Source organism: Lissotriton vulgaris, chromosome 6 (genome assembly GCF_964263255.1).
Source record: "Lissotriton vulgaris chromosome 6, aLisVul1.2, whole genome shotgun sequence".
NCBI lineage: Eukaryota > Metazoa > Chordata > Amphibia > Caudata > Salamandridae > Lissotriton > Lissotriton vulgaris.
This window is the reverse complement of record NC_141694.1, coordinates 1,040,148,719-1,040,167,550: the sequence shown is the minus strand read 5'-3', so window position 1 is coordinate 1,040,167,550 and position 18,832 is coordinate 1,040,148,719.

Below are 18,832 nucleotides of genomic sequence, written 5' to 3'. Positions count from 1 at the left end.
GAAGTGAGGGACTATGTAGCCCCAAAACCAAATGCACAGCTTAGTGCCGCTATTTTAGCGTGCACCTTTTCATAGAACAACTATTAACCTTATGTCTTCATTTTTCCAAACTTTCTCCATATTCTTAAACTGTTATATTTCCGACTATTATTGTCTCCATTTCATCCAGATATCCAACGTTCAGGGATTTATTGCCAATTTACAAGTTTCTGATATTCAAACTGTGCCCATCCAGGCCTTTAAGGAATGAATACGATTAACGCAAGAAGTCCATCGCAAGCAGTCTTTAATATTTCATAAAAGTACCCAATGCATTTCGGGCTGCCATGTGCCCTTCGTCGGGGGTCACTACAAATAAATCATAATATCAATTAATTACAATTTATCCACTAAATAACCAACATTGTAACATTTTTTCACCGTTAAAAATCCTTTGGCTGACTAAACAAACATTACCACAAAGTTACGTAATCTCACGGAATCTCCCCTAGATATTGTGTCTGTTTCCCATTCCGTCCCTACATGCTCGGGGTGTAAACTAAAATGCCCAACCCGCTTTTAATTACATGAGTATGTACTGATATTGCTCCCATCTCTACAAATGTTACACTTATCCTTCATTACTCGTAACGGTAACAGTGTTTATCTTAAGTCATCCCCTCTTTGACATTATCAGGTCAGTCAGATCTTATGCGTGTACGTTTCTACATTCATTTTTAATCAAACATTTTTACCTTTTTAGTATACAATCTCTCTAGCGCTTATCCTCGAGGTACTAATGCTCTAACTGTCGACCTTACAACATACCTGCTTGACTGTGTTTAAAAGCAACATCGTCTCCCACTCTCGTAGTGATTGCTCCAAGTTAATGGAGACTTGTCACGCCCTTCCTTTAAGCTCCTTTCACCCCTTCATTCTCCCCTCCCATTGGCCCGGAATCTGAGACTTCCAATTACTTCCTGCCTTGAACGCAGAACTACAATTCCCAGAATACATGTTTGCAGCCAAAATAAAAATCATCAACATTTAAGTGAATAAATGCTTCAATCTCTTAAGTGTCCTCGAATTAAGTTGCTGAATGTCTATATTTTATATTTTAAAACCCTTTGCGATGAACTTAGGTGATTGCTCTGAATGTGCTGGAATCTTAAAGCGTTCTTCTTTTTTTACATGAGTTTATCGATTCTTCTGGCGGGTGCAATCCCTAGGTAGGGCTTTAGTTAAGACGTTCATGTGAGATGGGGGAATGCACACCATAGCTTAAACACTCTTCTTTGCAACTTCATTTTTATCCATCCTTAAACGCGGTTGCGTGCAGATTGGTTGAAAAAGCATGCCCTGCTGCCTCCAGTTACGAAAAACATTAAGAAGTGAGGGACTATGTAGCCCCAAAACCAAATGCACAGCTTAGTGCCGCTATTTTAGCGTGCACCTTTTCATAGAACAACTATTAACCTTATGTCTTCATTTTTCCAAACTTTCTCCATATTCTTAAACTGTTATATTTCCGACTATTATTGTCTCCATTTCATCCAGATATCCAACGTTCAGGGATTTATTGCCAATTTACAAGTTTCTGATATTCAAACTGTGCCCATCCAGGCCTTTAAGGAATGAATACGATTAACGCAAGAAGTCCATCGCAAGCAGTCTTTAATATTTCATAAAAGTACCCAATGCATTTCGGGCTGCCATGTGCCCTTCGTCGGGGGTCACTACAAATAAATCATAATATCAATTAATTACAATTTATCCACTAAATAACCAACATTGTAACATTTTTTCACCGTTAAAAATCCTTTGGCTGACTAAACAAACATTAACAGTTTAAGAATATGGAGAAAGTTTGGAAAAATGAAGACATAAGGTTAATAGTTGTTCTAGGAAAAGGTGCACGCTAAAATAGCGGCACTAAGCTGTGCATTTGGTTTTGGGGCTACATAGTCCCTCACTTCTTAATGTTTTTCGTAACTGGAGGCAGCAGGGCATGCTTTTTCAACCAATCTGCACGCAACCGCGTTTAAGGATGGATAAAAATGAAGTTGCAAAGAAGAGTGTTTAAGCTATGGTGTGCATTCCCCCATCTCACATGAACGTCTTAACTAAAGCCCTACCTAGGGATTGCACCCGCCAGAAGAATCGATAAACTCATGTAAAAAAAGAAGAACGCTTTAAAATTCCAGCACATTCAGAGCAATCACCTAAGTTCATCGCAAAGGGTTTTACAATATAAAATATAGACATTCAGCAACTTAATTCGAGGACACTTAAGAGATTGAAGCATTTATTCACTTAAATGTTGATGGTTTTTATTTTGGCTGCAAACATGTATTCTGGGAATTGTAGTTCTGCGTTCAAGGCAGGAAGTAATTGGAAGTCTCAGATTCCGGGCCAATGGGAGGGGAGAATGAAGGGGTGAAAGGAGCTTAAAGGAAGGGCGTGACAAGTCTTCATTAACTTGGAGCAATCACTACGAGAGTGGGAGACGATGTAGCTTTTAAACACAGTCAAGCAGGTATGTTGTAAGGTCGACAGTTAGAGCGGTAGTACCTTGAGGATAAGCGCTAGAGAGATTGTATACTAAAAAGGTAAAAATCTTTGATTAAAAATGAATGTAGAAACGTACACGCATAAGATCTGACTGACCTGATAATGTCAAAGAGGGGATGACTTAAGATAAACACTGTTACCGTTACGAGTAATGAAGGATAAGTGTAACATTTGTAGAGATGGGAGCAACATCAGTACATACTCATGTAATTAAAAGCGGGTTGGGCATTTTAGTTTACACCCCGAGCATGTAGGGACGGAATGGGAAACAGACACAATATCTAAGGGAGATTCCGTGAGATTACGTAACTTTGTGGTAATGTTTGTTTAGTCAGCCAAAGGATTTTTAACGGTGAAAAAATGTTACAATGTTGGTTATTTAGTGGATAAATTGTAATTAATTGATATTATGATTTATTTGTAGTGACCCCCGACGAAGGGCACATGGCAGCCCGAAATGCATTGGGTACTTTTATGAAATATTAAAGACTGCTTGCGATGGACTTCTTGCGTTACTCGTATTCATTCCTTAAAGGCCTGGATGGGCACAGTTTGAATATCAGAAACTTGTAAATTGGCAATAAGTCCCTGAACGTTGGATATCTGGATGAAATGGAGACAATAATAGTCGGAAATATAACAGTTTAAGAATATGGAGAAAGTTTGGAAAAATGAAGACATAAGGTTAATAGTTGTTCTATGAAAAGGTGCACGCTAAAATAGCGGCACTAAGCTGTGCATTTGCTTTTGGGGCTACATAGTCCCTCACTTCCTAATGTTTTTCGTAACTGGAGGCAGCAGGGCATGCTTTTTCAACCAATCTGCACGCAACCACGTTTAAGGATGGATAAAAATGAAGTTGCAAAGAAGAGTGTTTAAGCTATGGTGTGCATTCCCCCATCTCACATGAACGTCATTGCAAAGCCAACACTTAATGGCCATTTTTGATCTGTATTATTCACCGGCGAGGCTGGCAAAATGGAAAAGGAGCAACGGCGATAAATGTAAAAGATGTGACGAAATAGCTGCGGACTATAGTCATATGTTTTTTAAATGTCCTAAACTTTCACAGTTTATTACGGATGTTGAATTTTTCTTTAATAACAGCTTGGGGATCACTTTGAAATTAAATATGGAAATGGTTATTATTGGTTTAGAAACTAATCAAATCGGAATCAGGACAATTGCTGAAGAAGCTTTTTTATTTATATGTATGGCAGCTTTTCGTTTTTGCATTACCTCTCGTTGGCTTGACTCTGAATCTCCTGTTTTTAGTCAGTGGCAAGCTAAAATGTTATCCATATATCAACTTCAAATGGCCATTTATAGATCTAAGAGTGTCACAAAGAAAAGATTTGGGCTAAAAATTTGGCCTCCAATTGAGAAATGGATTTAATTCATTAGGCTGTAGAAGCCACTTGTTGTCAAATTAATTCATTTACTGTATATCGTTATCATTATTTTATTTTATTTATTTATTTATTTATTTATTTTTCTCTCCTTCTAATTACGTACAAAGATAAGTATGTCGTGATTTGTGTATAATGTCTGCCTGTTTGCTGAATCAAAACTAAAAAAAAAAGAGGAGATGCTACTGTAAAAGGCATGACAGTTGAAATGGGACAATGGGGCTTAGTTAAATGCCTGACAGAAATGCTACTTCCTTTCAAGCTCTTCACACGTGAAGTCAGCAAGGAGGACTGTACTATGGCCAAGCTATACCATTGTTGCACATGCTAGAGGAATATCTGAAGGGAATGTCTGAAATGTACGCAGGTGTGGAGGAAAAAAAAGTATATGAGTTGGTGGAGAGCTTTACCCGTCTCTTATCTGAAAATACAAGGATGCTAAGAGAAATTGCGTCATCCAACTGTTACCTTTCTGTCACAATTCTGGATCCATGGTACAATACAGTACTTGAAATTAACACATTGATTACTTTCTCAGAAGTGGATGTTGGCAAGTATAAAACGTAGATAGCTGTGAAAGCCTGTCGCTTAGAAAAAGAACGGCCGGCAATTAGAGGCCCGCTACTCCAGACCACAAAAAGTACTGCAGGGCAGCTGGTGCCAAGTTCAACTTCAGAGCCTGAGGGCAGTCCGGTTGGCTCATAGCAGCCAAAACCACCAAGTATACCAAGACAACATCAACAACAACAAGAAAAGGGGCATCAGCCCCTCCAAAATTGGCACAGGAATGGTTTCTACAGCAAGGGCATGCTAGATCCATTGCTGCTGAAGCTAAGACAAAAGATGCCTAGTAAATGGAGCACCACTCAGCATTGAGCGGATGGTGCAGGCCTATATGGATGACCGCACACAGGTCTACATTGATCAAAACCAATTGCTGTATTGTTATGGGAAAAGGCGCCAATGGCCGGTGCTCAGCATGCTGGCGATAAACTATCTGGCCTGCACTGTGCTAAGGGTCTCTTCTGAGCATGGTTTTAGTGCTGCTGGTGCTGTTGTAAAAGTGAAAAGGACCAGTCTTGGCCCAAAACATTGAGAGGTTAACCATGATTAAAATGAATCAGCACTTTATACCACCAGATTAACCATACCTGAAGTTGCACAGCAGGAAGATGATGACGGCGAATTAGGGCTTGGAAGTAGTGTGTTAGATGACCTACTTCTGGGTGAACCACCAGAGTTTGAGGACAAGCTCTACTTCCCTGATAACTAGGCTTTCAACTTGTTACTTTCTTCCTTATTTACTTTTGTTATTTGTGTGTGTATCTGTCTTTCTGGTTCGAATCACAACAATTCCATCACTACTGTGTTACTCTTTTATTGCCTTTTGGAGTTGCAACTGTGTGCATTTATTAAAGAAGTAAGTCCACTCCTCCGAATCTTGCTCCATTCTGACTTGTCCTAAATCCATTTCCCTCAAGCCAGACATTGGTTGGAGAATAGTAGAAGAAATGTCTGTGTGCCCGCTTCATCGAGTCCCTCCAAAGAACATGACTTTAGCTATCCTCCTTTCTGAGCTGAGAAGCACTGCCCCTTAGCAACAACAGGAAATGATGGATGGCATGCATTGGACACTGGCTCTGAGTGATTTGTGTTTGTGTTGTTGTTGTGCATGAAGTGTACTAGTATTTAATCTACACACTCACAGTGACTCAAGTCAATGTTTCCCTTCTTGCTGTTTAATAACAACATTGTACTTCTACTGCAGACCGATCCATTGCATTTTTGAATATGGAATCTATTCTGGACTCACTTGGTACACTACAGAGTTGGACACCATGATGATGATGACCATACTATACTCATCACCGTCAAACAGTAGGATCAGAGATGATTGATGGAATAACTCTGGGCTTTTCATGAAACGGCCTACAAGGTAAACAAATCAACAACAACTACAGCAGACCTGGATGTCTGTGTATGGTGGAGGAAAGTGTAGTGGTTTGACTGACAACGGTGCATTGATTTGGTTACTTAATTTGGAAAATGCTAAGTTGCTGTATATGTTTTCCCTGTCTGGCTCAAAATATAAGCTAAGTGGAGTTTGGGTGGGCTCATTGGCCCTGCTCTGTCCTGTTTTTGTTGTCGGTTAATGCTGAAAACAGAGTAGTAGACATGATTTAGCCATATCGCCTTCCGAAAGTACTCTTGTTGCTCTCCTTTGTAACTGATGCATTTTTTTTCTCCTTGATTTTTCTATATACCTATTGTTTTTCCATCTACACTTACAGGCCAGACTTTACCCTTTGCTGTACTGGGAAAACCACTCACACTTACCTTAACAATCTGCATCTGCCAGGCAGGCAGTGGCAGCCAAGATTGACGGACAGAGCGTCCATGGAAGGGAGGACCAAGAGGAATGCCGAGATGCAACTCCCAAATTTGACCAGGATAACATACAGTAACTTAATATCATTCATCATCTTTTAATTCATATGATTACATTTTTTATCTTCAATCATTACCACTATGTGTTGTTGTATATTATATTTGCCCTTTACTTATGAATGATCCCTACAGCAATTTTTTTATTTTATTTTCTAACTTTAAAAGGAAGCCCGGTACAACAGAATATAAAATGTATGTGATTTAGGTCTCTCAGTCTCTCTGAGGGCAGATAGGCAAGGCACTTGCATAATAATAATAATAATTACTATACTGCTGCCCTGTACTGTCCACTAGACTAGTTAGTACTACTTATCATTAACCATCAATTCATCATCATGCATGCATTTCCTTTTTCTCCCTTAACAGATTTATGAATATGATGGTAAACTGCCAAGATTGTGTGTTGTCCATGTGTAGTGTTTGTCTTTGTCAAACCTTTCCCTCAAATATTCCTTCCCAACAATTCATCAAACCCTAACCCTCTTCCCCCGGGCTCTGTGATTAACATTTAGGGGTGACTAAATTATTTTGCATCAATTCTTGATCACACACTTTCTGGGGTGGATGTGTAGAAAGCAACACTAACTCAAAGCAGGGCGAGGATCTCCTTCTGCTTGCCCACCCATGCTCAGTATCTGCAAGTCAATTTTTTCTCCAGAGAAACATAATCCATCATAATGAATTGCCAGCATCGATTCATCATCCTTACAGCAATAAAAGTTAGAATTGTCCACTTCATATGTCAAGTCAACTACAGTTTGTAACTTGGACTAGGCTATCCCCACCACCATTATGTTTTATTTTACTTTAGCATTGCTAATCATTATTATGGCTTCTTGTTTGGAAGTCTTCTTGTGCATTTGTAGTAACACTGTGCACTGCACTGCACTGCATTTGTAGTAACACTCCTGAGGCGGAAAGCCGGGAGATAGTCTCTTTTAAAAATTGTTGTGATTCTTGTGTATTTTAACTGGCCACTTACCCTCTGACGCCTGTGGAAAGCGGAAAAGCGCTGCTGTCACCTGGCGCAGAACGCTTCACTCGCGCCTCGCTCTGCCCGCAGGCCACACCCCATTCGGAGGCCACGCCCCCCACCCTCACTACATAGGGACGCTGAACCACGAGTGCCGCCATTTGTAGTAACACTCCTGAGGCGGAAAGCCAGGAGATAGTCTCTTTTAAAAATTGTTGTGATTCTTGTGTATTTTAACTGGCCACTTACCCCCTGACGCCTGTGGAAAGTGGAAAAGCGCTGCTGTCACCTGGCGTAGAACGCTTCACTCGCGCCTCGCTCTGCCCGCAGGCCACGCCCCCTTCGGAGGCCACGCCCCCCCTTCCGCTCACACTCCCATAAATCATGTGTTTCCCACGGAAGCGCAGCGGACGTGCGCAGCGGGCGCGACGATTGCGTGCCGAAGGCGCGCCTAAGGAAAGCCCGTCTGCGCCCGTCTGCGCCCGTCCGCGGCCGACCGGGACTAGGGGCACCTCATAATACCCAAACTATTCACTACTCCAGGGCCGATCTTATGGAGTGTAATACAAACAACGCCCATCTACTTCTATCAAAGGATACACACCATCAGCTTTGTAAGCATGGTATCCTGAGCCAAGGCTGCCACCCTTCCACTCGGGCAGCATGTCTGGCCTCGCCCAATTTATCCCCCAATGAGCTCGCTATCTTGTATCTTAACACTCGCTCCCTTGTCAAGCATCAGATGGACATCTTCCTTTTATTAGACACGGAGAAGCCAGACATCCTCCTTCTGGCAGAAACTTGGCTAACCCCTACTTCAGCACCCGATATTATAGCAGCACTGCCACCTGACTATTACATTATTCAGGCAGACCGCGCCACCGGGAAAGGAGGAGGTGGAGTCGCGGCGATTATCCGTTCCAGCTTGGATGTCACCACTCTTACCAGCTTGATGCTAGTCAACACAGATAACCTTGTTTTAAAATTGCTACTCCCCACGTGACTATAGCATGTGTTATCTTGTATAGACCACCCACTTCAAGGCCACTGTTCCCCATGGCTTTTAGTGAGCAAGTTGCTCACCTGGCTTTGGATCACACCAGGATCATGTTAGTAGTTGATTTTAACTACTGGTATAAAGACCCAGCAGAGGGCTCTCAATCGGCAGAATTGACTGACCTTCTGTCTAACCTTAACTTCAAGCAACTGGTGCTTTCCCCCACCCACGATAAAGGACACATACTAGACCAAGTGTGGTCTAATACCACATGTGTGTCCTCTCCGCTAACCCTGCCCTGCCTATGGTCAGATCATCTTATTCTTAAATTTAAGATCTGTGTTAAGCATATCAGAACCACTGTGCCAATCGCTGGCAGATTAGCCAGAAACTGGAACGCAATGGATAAGACTGCTTTCCTACAGTCACTAGCCAATGATGTTCCTCCCCTGGACAACGACATAAACCTGTCAGTTTCCACTCTAACCAACTGGCTACAAGCGGCCAGCAATCTTCATGCCCCTTATAAAAGAATCAGATTAGCACGGCGCACGGACGCCAATAGATGGTTCTCAGCCGACCTGAAGAGTAGGAAACTGGCCCTCCGGCATCTTGAACGCCTGTGGCGCCGTGATTATGATACTGAGGGAAAAATCAAATATACTAGGGCGAGGAAGGAATACATGAATGCCATCTCTGCAGCAAAGACAGAGTATTTCTCTTCTCGTATTCTAGATTCAATAAACAAATCTAAAGATATCTTTTCTGTTTTTAATGAACTGACCAACTTGGAGAACGTCCGTCCTAAAGTAATCCCCACTCAGTGCCTGTGTGATTCACTTAACACTTACTTTAGTGACAAAATCACAGATATAAAATCTAGCATTACCCAATCAAAGATCCCAATCACGACCGGCATGGCAATCAAGACCGGTTCTGCCACTCTTGCCTACTTTCAACCTATAACTCATGGCCAGCTTTCGGAACTATTGATAAGAGTTAAATCTGGCTCCCCACTGGATATTTGCCCCCCCGCATTTTGAAAGAATGCTTCTCCGCCTACCCTACCCCTGTTCTTGCCCTCCTTAATGACTCCCTCTTGTCAGACATAGTCCCGTCTGCTTTCAAAGAAGCCATGGTCATACCTCTACTAAAAAAACCCGTGGCTGATCCTGCATGCAAGGCAAACTGCAGGCCCATCTCCTTGTTGCCTTACTTGGCAAAAATTCTAGAGGCACACGTGGCGAAAATCCTCTCTAACTTTTTGGAGGAGTCCTCCTGCTTTGACCCCCATCAGGCTGGATTTCGGCCTGCACATTCAACGGAGGCAGTGGTCACTGCAGTGTTGGACACACTCCGAGACTGCGCAGACAGACGTTCTCCCCAGGCCCTGGTGCTCCTGGACCTGTCGGCCGCGTTCGACACAGTCGACCACAACATCTTGGTCGACCGTGTTGAGCAGGCCGGCATACAGGGCGCGGCGGCCTGCTTGTTGAGGTCTTTCTTGGAGGACCGCTCTCAAGCGGAGCGCCTGGGGGACCTAACCGGTGTTAAACAGCCTATCCCATGCGGAGTGCCACAGGGTCCCTCCTTGTCACCTCATCTCTTTAATATATACATACTCCCCCTTATACAAACCTTGAGGGACAAACAGGTGAGAGTATTTAATTATGCAGATGATCTGAAGTTACTCTTCACCGTTGACAACTCTGAGAAATCCGTCAGTCACTTCCAGTCATCCATGAGGTTTATTAAATCCTGGATGGATCAAAATCAACTAAAACTAAATCCAGGTAAAACCTAATTGGTACTGGCTGGGGATAGCGCTAAGTACTGGGGTCCTCAATATTGGCCCTCAGATCTAGGTCAAGCTCCGCAACCATCACCATCGGCTAAAACGCTTGGAGTCATCGTGGACAGCGACCTCTCACTAAAGGCACAAGTGGGCCAGGTGGTCTCCAAGTGTTTCTACCAGCTAAAAAAAATCAGGAAGGTCCGGCGACTACTAACGCTAGAAGCTATTACACAGGTTGTGATCGCCACTGTTCTGTCCCATCTGGACTACGCGAATGCCATCTACTTGGGTCTCCCAAGCTATCTACTCAAGCGTCTCCAGATGGTACAGAACTATGCTGCTAGGATGATCTTGAAGCAACCAAGGTGGCAGGCAGCGACCCCTCTTCTCATTAAACTTCACTGGCTTCCGACCATACAGCGCTGTGCCTTCAAAGCAGGCTGTATGATTTTCAAATCACTACATGGCAGAATCCCTAAATTCATTAATCAATTAATCAACAGATATGTTCCCTCCCGCAACCTTCGCTCACTCCACCTAGGCCTTCTTCAGACCCCCCCTTTCAAACTTAAACGCTCTGGTGGACGTAGGTTTTCAACACTTGCACCCTGCTTATGGAACACTTTTCCTCTGGAAATCCGGTTCTGCCAAGATCTTCTACCTTTTCGGAAAGCACTGAAGACCTGGCTCTTCAGACAAGCCTTTTAATCTACCTTCTTTTTACCTTCGTTGTGTTACTGTCTCAACTTAGCACCAAGAAACTAATCAGTGTTAGTGGTGCGCTCAATAAATGATTTAATAACATAACATAACATAACATACTGTACTGTACTTCGTTCTACTACTCCTTCCAGAGTCTCCCTCAGGCGACTGACTGTCTCACTTTCTTTTTTTGAAAATGCAACTACCAGTGTCTACTACTACTACCATCACCACCATGGCATCTTGGGAAGCCAAACCATCATCACCATGCATTCATCGCTTTGCCTAAGTTTAAATAACACCAATCATAGGAAAGAGAAGAAGTTTGGGGGAGGCATAATTAATAATGGAAATTAATTTAATTATTCACACACCCACACTCTCTCGAGTCCAGTTGCACACTGCATAGATTAGGAGTAGAGACTGACAATACTAGTAGGACAAGTCATTCACAAGTGAGGGTTCCGCATCTATCTGTTTGTGTGTTAGACTATCAGCATATTACTTAAATCAAAAACTGGCTGTGGCCCTGCAGCAGCAAAGGAAACCTAAAAGAGTAACCCTCACACAAAAACAGTTACATTGTACGTAAAGTTAAAGTATAAATATAATTTAACCCCCTAACAAAATAAACAAATGTAAAAATCCCTAAACAACTAACTTACCCCTCTCCCTAACCCCAACCAATGTCCAAAAAGATAAAGAAAGAGCCCAGAAAATTTCCGGTGAATTCAATTGTCCATAATAAATTATAAATATAAACCCCAACTTTTCACTAACTCCCAATTCCCACCCACCAAAAAAAAGAATAAAAATTGGGCAATCTGATGGAATCTCTATCGGTGTGCTCATTTGTAACCCTCCAGGACCTTTATCCGTTCCTCTAGGCACCAAATCCGGAGGACCACGCAGCATTTGAAAGCTTTGCAGTTGCATCCAGGGGGGGGGGGGGCAGCAGGGTTGAATGATGAAGCGAGGCGGGTGGCTGCCAGACCGTGGCGCCGCACCAATTGAAGGGTCTGGATGGGGAACATGGCATTGGAGGAGGCTGCAGCTGCTGCTGCCTCCTCCTCCTCCTCTGCCAGAGCCACCAGCAGCTGATATTCCTTGTAAATGGCCTCCAGCTTACGGCGCCGGGCCATGGCTGCCAACTCTGTCCTGTCCGGTTTTGATTTCATTGGTTGGAAAGGAGTAGCCATATCAAGAAAGAAAAAAGACTATTGCAACCAATACTCGTAGCAAAACAGTAACGCAAAATTAATTCTACACATAGTGGCACAGTAGTACTAGCAAGAACAGTACATGACATTTGTGATATCCTCCCACTTCCTCAGCCTCTAACATTTGTGGGAGTTTCAGGCATTACTACTGCCATGCACTATGGAGTAGACCAGTCTTCTTCTTCTATCTCTTGATTAGCTAAATTAACCTTGCTGTAGCCGGCATGCCAGCTCAGTCATTTTGCACCCTCGACAATCACACATGTGCCGTAGACTCACATTATTTTTATTTACTACTGTCTGCAGGTAGGGAAGCTGACTACAAAATCATCTTACTTTTCTATATTGGGTGGCCATACTCTGTTACATGAGGGCAACTTCTTAATTTCACTTTCACCCTTATTACTACAACAAGGCAGATGATATCTGATCCAAATGTTCATTGATTATATATGGGACAATATGAGGTTGTTTTGATTGATTGTGTAAAGATGCAGCCGATAGGCCACCCATGGTAGGCTCAACGTACAGTATACACCCTTGCAGCTAGTGTGTAACTGTTGTCAATAAGTAAGGAATATAAGTATAACTTACCACTGCCCACCACTGCTGCTGGCTCACCCACCTCTATGGCAGCTGCAGCGTCCACAGCTCCCTCCTGGCTGGTGTTGCCTGCCTCGCCGCTGGCCCCGGCACTGGTGGTCAGTATGCTTGGAAAAAACATTGCACATTTTTAGATGCCATATACGTCTCCCTCTTTTTATTCTTTTTCACTAGCAAAATTGAAAAAAATAGTTAAAATACATTTATACACCACACACTTCACTGGTACAAATCAGGTCCTAGAGTAGAGTAGACAGTAGTAGTATGCCCTATCCTATCAAAAATAGTAAAATATCTAGTTGGGCATTTTGTTGATGGCAATTGTCGAAAAGCCACTTAAGAATACTAGAAGAGGACTACCCAAATGACTGGACTCAGTGGCTAGAGCTATTGGTGAATCTGAGTTTTAAAACTCAAAAAAAAAGAGTGGCCAACTGGGAAAGCTTAGTTTCAGACATACTAATAGTAAGAATCAGAGCAGAGACATTTAGAGGCAGGGATAAGAAGAATTTAGACACAGATAGATCAAAGAAGATTTGGGAATAAATATAATTAGGAAACGGAAATAATAGTTCGGAAAAAATAAAGTGCAGTAAGAGTTAGGGAAATATAATTATTAATATTAACAACAGGAGGACTTACTGAGGCCAGCAGCAGAGCTCTCATTAGAGGAGTGGTCCTTGCCCTGGGAGGTATCTTCTCCAGATCCCACCAACTCCAACCCCGTCTTCTTGCCCCTGGGTGCTGATCATGTAAAATATAATAAAGAAATAGACAAACATTGATGATTGGTGTGAAACAAATAAAGCATTTTTAAAAATGCGAAAAAAAAACTTGGAAACAACAATTTCAATAAAATGTACCTATCTTATCTGACCGACTAGTAGTATCGCGGGATTCACAGAGTGTCTAGTTATTATTTATGGACAAATCCAGTGTTCCATTCTGATTCCAAAATCCTAGACCTAAGTACCACCTGACCTAGCCCACCTATTCCAGACTGGCCAATTGTTTACTAAATCCGTATTTCCATTTTTTTTAGTCCTCAAAAATGCATAGATGGAGGACGCATGCATAAATTTGCATACACCAAATTGTTGGTTGGTTGCTGCTGATGTTCTGCTGTTGTTGACTTAGTTGCTATATTACTCACTCACTAACAAACTACAAAAGGTTCTACTAAGGACTGGAGTCAGCACTCAGCAGCACGTGACGTGACGGAGGATGCGTCATGCAGACCGCTAAAAAACTACCAACTAAAACTAAGTAACTAGACTACCTATCAATCCACCAATATCTTAGTGACAAGAGGACAAAGAAAGGTCTAGAGTCTCTCTAGCATTACCTAACTTAAGTTCTCTAAACTCTCTTACATAATCAGCCCAAGCAAGCGCAAATTTGCAAACAAGTTAGATAGATTAAGGGTGGGCGTAGTGGTCGTAGCGGGGCTTCGCGAAGCTTCGTGAAGTAGGCAGGAAACTACGCCCACCCACATGCTTCGCGTAGCCCCACTACGCACAGGCCGCCTCCCTCCCGCCCCCCTCCCGCCCTCTTCTACATCCCTAATTTAGTTTTAAAATAGTATAAAAATAAAATACAAGCACTTACCTGATAAGTGGCGTCCCGGGGCTCCATCTTCTATTTCATGCTGACTTCTTCCAACCAAATGTGCATGCTCGGGCGCCCGCGCATGCGCATTTCTTGCGAGGAATGCACATTTGTCTAGTGTCTAGAAGACTAACAATCACAGAAGAGTTTTAAACATAACTTACCTCCAATGTAAGCAGGCGCATTCTTGCTATTTGGGAAAGAAATAATAGTCGCAATAACAGTAACACCGAATAGAACACAATACTACTATAATTAGCTACTCACCAAGCCCCACGACCTCAACACCTAGCAGGCCCACCAGGTTATGCTCCTAGTCCAAGATGTCTGACCATTAGTGGGTCAGCTGGTTATGGATGCCCCAACCCCAGAGCAGTGAAACACTGCACGCACACCCTCGCCCACAGGCGGTGATGCTCCTGGGTATTGTAACCAGAGCCAGGCCTGTTGCCTGCTGCCATGGTCAAGGAAAGGTGGTGCTGAACAAAAAAAACAAGGGCAGGCACCTCTGCCTCAGTAAAAAGGCCCCGGGCTGCATCCCTTTCGGGCACCATCTGCTGCAAGGAAGGCGGCTTCTCTTTGCGGCAGGCGCCTTCCCTTTGCTAGTGGAGGAGGTAGTGGTACCCTTAGCCATGGTTCTGAGTGGGCGGGGGCAGAAAAAAAAACGTAGGAGTAAAAAATAAAGTCAGGATAAGAAGTAGTAGAGTAAAAAAGCTATAATATAAAATAGTAAAACAAAGTTCAAAAAATGCAGTAAAAGTAGAAATAAAACGCAAAATATACACTTAGGAAGAGAGAGGGATAGATAATAAATAAAAAACATCAGAAAACAGTGTAAAAAAAAAGGATTGAAAATATTAGAGCAGGATGAGAAACAGGACCCAGAACCATGCAAATAGTAGGAAAACAAGATGGCTTCCCCCATTGGCGACCACGTAGTGAAGTTTGCGCGATATTTCCCCAGAATACGCAATCCGCATTGCTGACCACCAAAAATATCTTGCAAGCATGCGTGAGCAAGCAGAACAAGCAACTCTGCATGGTCGTGTAACTCTATGTAGCGTTGCTGAGTGATAATGCAGCTTCACGTAGCCTCGTGTAGCGCAGCTATCCAAACCCCGCCCGGGGTTACTTTTTTGTAATGACCATTCTGTTATGTAGGAAGGTAGGTAAACCATTTTCTAGTTTATGAATGTTCCCTTCCAGTGCAGCAAACTATTTCTCCAATTTATCTTTGACCCCAATAGCCTGGTTCATACAGTGGCCCTGGTTCACCACCTTAAAGGCCTGCCACCCTTTGCCAATGTTTTCAGTGGAGTGTCGGTTGACCTAGAAGTACTCCCGTATAGAGTTCTCCAATGGTTCTATAAGTATAGCATCCTGCAAGAACTGCACAACAGTTTCCATGCAGGTATTGGAGTTAGTCTCCTTCCCCAGTGCAGTGTTCCTAACAAGGGATTATGATCAGAGATTGTGTGTCACAAATATTCACATAAGTCACAATGTCATTGAGTCTGCGGGAGCACAGCAGCTATTACTGTCTTGTCATATTTCCGGCAATACCCAGTTTTCAGTCCATGTTGCAATTCCTGTGCTAACTTAATTATGTGTGAGTTTGCCAGTGGTGGAGGAGACAAAGCTAGATTTGCATGCACTCCAGTGTTATAATCCTCCCCAAGATGCAGGGTACTTGTTCTCCCACAAAGACCGTGGAACCCAGCGATGTTAAGAAATGCACCTGCTCTGTATTTGGGGCATATAACTGGCAGCATCACTAGGATCCCATCCAGTTTCCCAACAAGGTCACATAAAAGTCCTTCCCATCTATGAGTGCAGTTTTCATTTCGAACAGGATCCCTATTTGTATCCAAATCAGGGATCCTCTTGCGTAGGAAGAGAAGCCTGTGGCGCACATCTTTCCCATACATCATCCCTTCAATTTATCCATTTCTAGAGTTACCAAGTGCAATTCCAGGAGAAAAACTACATCCACTCCCCTCCTCCTAAGAAATAGCATAACTTTGTGCCTCTAAATCATCATCCACATTCCTCTCACATTACAAGTGAGAAATGAGTATGTACTTATATGCTGAACCCTGTTATGTGTGTATAACTGTATGTTATATGTAGACTATTATGTTTTATGTTTATACCTATAATAACTGATAAAACCCAAAAGAAAATGAAATAGTCCTCATTAGTGTAAACATGTTAACACTGATGAACACCTGCACAACCACAAAAACTAAAACAGCATTCAAAGACAGGAAGGAGTCTTTTATATTTCTTTTTGAAGGGGCCAACACAATGTACCTGTGTTGTATACGGCAGCACCAAGTGAGACTGGCCTATAAGCTTTATGCTAAAGTTTTGATGTTTAGGGGCGTCACTAAATATTGTTTCTTCCTTTTGTTTCCTTCAGTTTTGTGTACTTAGATTAAAGATGAAGGGTTTAGAAACACTTTTTAGTTCAGACCTAATTGTTTTAAGCACAGTAGAGAATATGGGGATATTGAAATCTCATGTGATCTTTTGGAAATATTGGTGAAATGACTGACTCATAGGAATATTGGTTAATATGCTCTGTCACATTTACCCAGAGATTCAGAATGGGTAAAACCCTTCAATACATCAGCCCACTAGTCAGTATTGATGGCACTTCACCTGCCAAATACCCCAGGCTTTAAACATTGAATGCAAGGTGTAATGGCAGATACCTGTGAAATGAGTGTGGTCACCATGTACATTGTGAAATGGTGAAAACTACGCCTTGGCGGTAAATTCCGCACCGCTCGCGGAATTTGCGGAACTTGGCAGTTCCCCGGAGAACGCAGAATTGCCGAGAATCGATCGATCCGCGGCCTAGTGGAATTTTGTTTTCCTTGTTCATGCTTTCAAAATGCGTGTTCACATGCGCTGTAGTGACTTACTGGGATCCATGCATTCGTCAACAAGTTTTCCTATCCGTTCAAGTGCGCCCCGAGAATTTGGCAGCCAGCCACGCGATCCCGCGAGATTATGCAATCGCGAACACATCATTCGGACGCGCCATCGGACATCCACGTTCCTGAACAGGAAACACGCATCGCGAACAAGTGGAACAAGTGAAACAAGATGGGCGTGCCAATTGGCGACGGCATAGGCAAGTTTGCGAGATATTTTGCCCCGAGCACGCAGAAAAAATGCATCTAAAATGGGCGGAGCAAGCAATTCCATGTGCTCGCGGAATTCTGCATAGATCACGGAGATTCTGTACCGTTTCGCGGAACTTTGCGTAACGCGCCTACGCAAATTCCACCCACCCCTAGTGAAAACATGACTCAAGACTTTCCAGATATGAGCAACAGAGATAGCTGCACGTTATCCCAATGTTATGTGTGATACCTTCAGCAGATTCTGGCTTTTTACACAACTGCATTTTGCTGCTGGAGTTTATGTGCCCATAGTTACAATATTAGCTGCAAAATTTCAAATACCAGAATATGGTGTGATGTCCATTAAAAGGCCGGGACTGACTTAAAGTGACCTATTTCCCATGGAGACACTTGGGAGCTGTGAATGCCCACACAACAGCAGCACAATCTTAATTTACACAGGCATAGAGTGCAGAAAAGCAGTGGTAGCATGCTTTCAGGTGTGTTAGAATGCAAGGATACAAATTAAAGTAGAGCATTTCAATGTACTTAAAATTTCACAAGGTACTATGCTGTTGGCCAGTGTTGGCCATATGTACAATATCATCATCTTATGTAAGTATTAGATGAATGGCCCCCAAATTTGCCAGGAATTAATTTATTAAAGCTTTGAATATAGCACTCTTATTTTTAGAATCCATTAATAGTCCTGTAAACCAGATACAGTCCTGACAGAGTGAGTATGAGAGGTGGGAGACGATAATTCAATATAAGTGTGCAATACATAGACTTCCAATGTTTACAACAGTCTGATATAAGTCTATTGGGAACACTGCCAATTAGAAGACAGATGCCACATACCCTGCATTACTTCTTTTCAAACTTAAATTCAAGCTTTAAAAAAATCAATGCAAACACACATGTTTGTTTTGTGAACACTGGACAAACACACTTGTTTCTATTTTGGGGGTTAAGCAGCATGATAAACACTTATAGGTACTGATTTCAAATGGGTTGCAAAGCACTGAGAAAATACCACTGAAATCCACACAAAAAACTCTGAAACCAGGACAGCCTAGTTATACAGGTGAATGAGTGAATGAGTGTGACAGTGTTCCCCACAAAGAATGTGTTGTAAACACTCTAGGGCATCAGTGCTGTAATATCGTAGTCAGGTGAGTATATCAGAACTTTCCTCAACTCCCGCACCCCAGGTCAGACTGGTAAGGGCCACCTTACTAACAAACCAAACAGTAGAATGGAATCCATTCGGGCCCCTAAATCAGTTCTAGTTATGGGAGAATTAGAGAGGGAGGTTTCACTTTTCATCCTGTCACCCTCTTGGATGATGCCACCTGTAAAGTTTAAAAGAGATTTCCAGTTTGATGGCCTG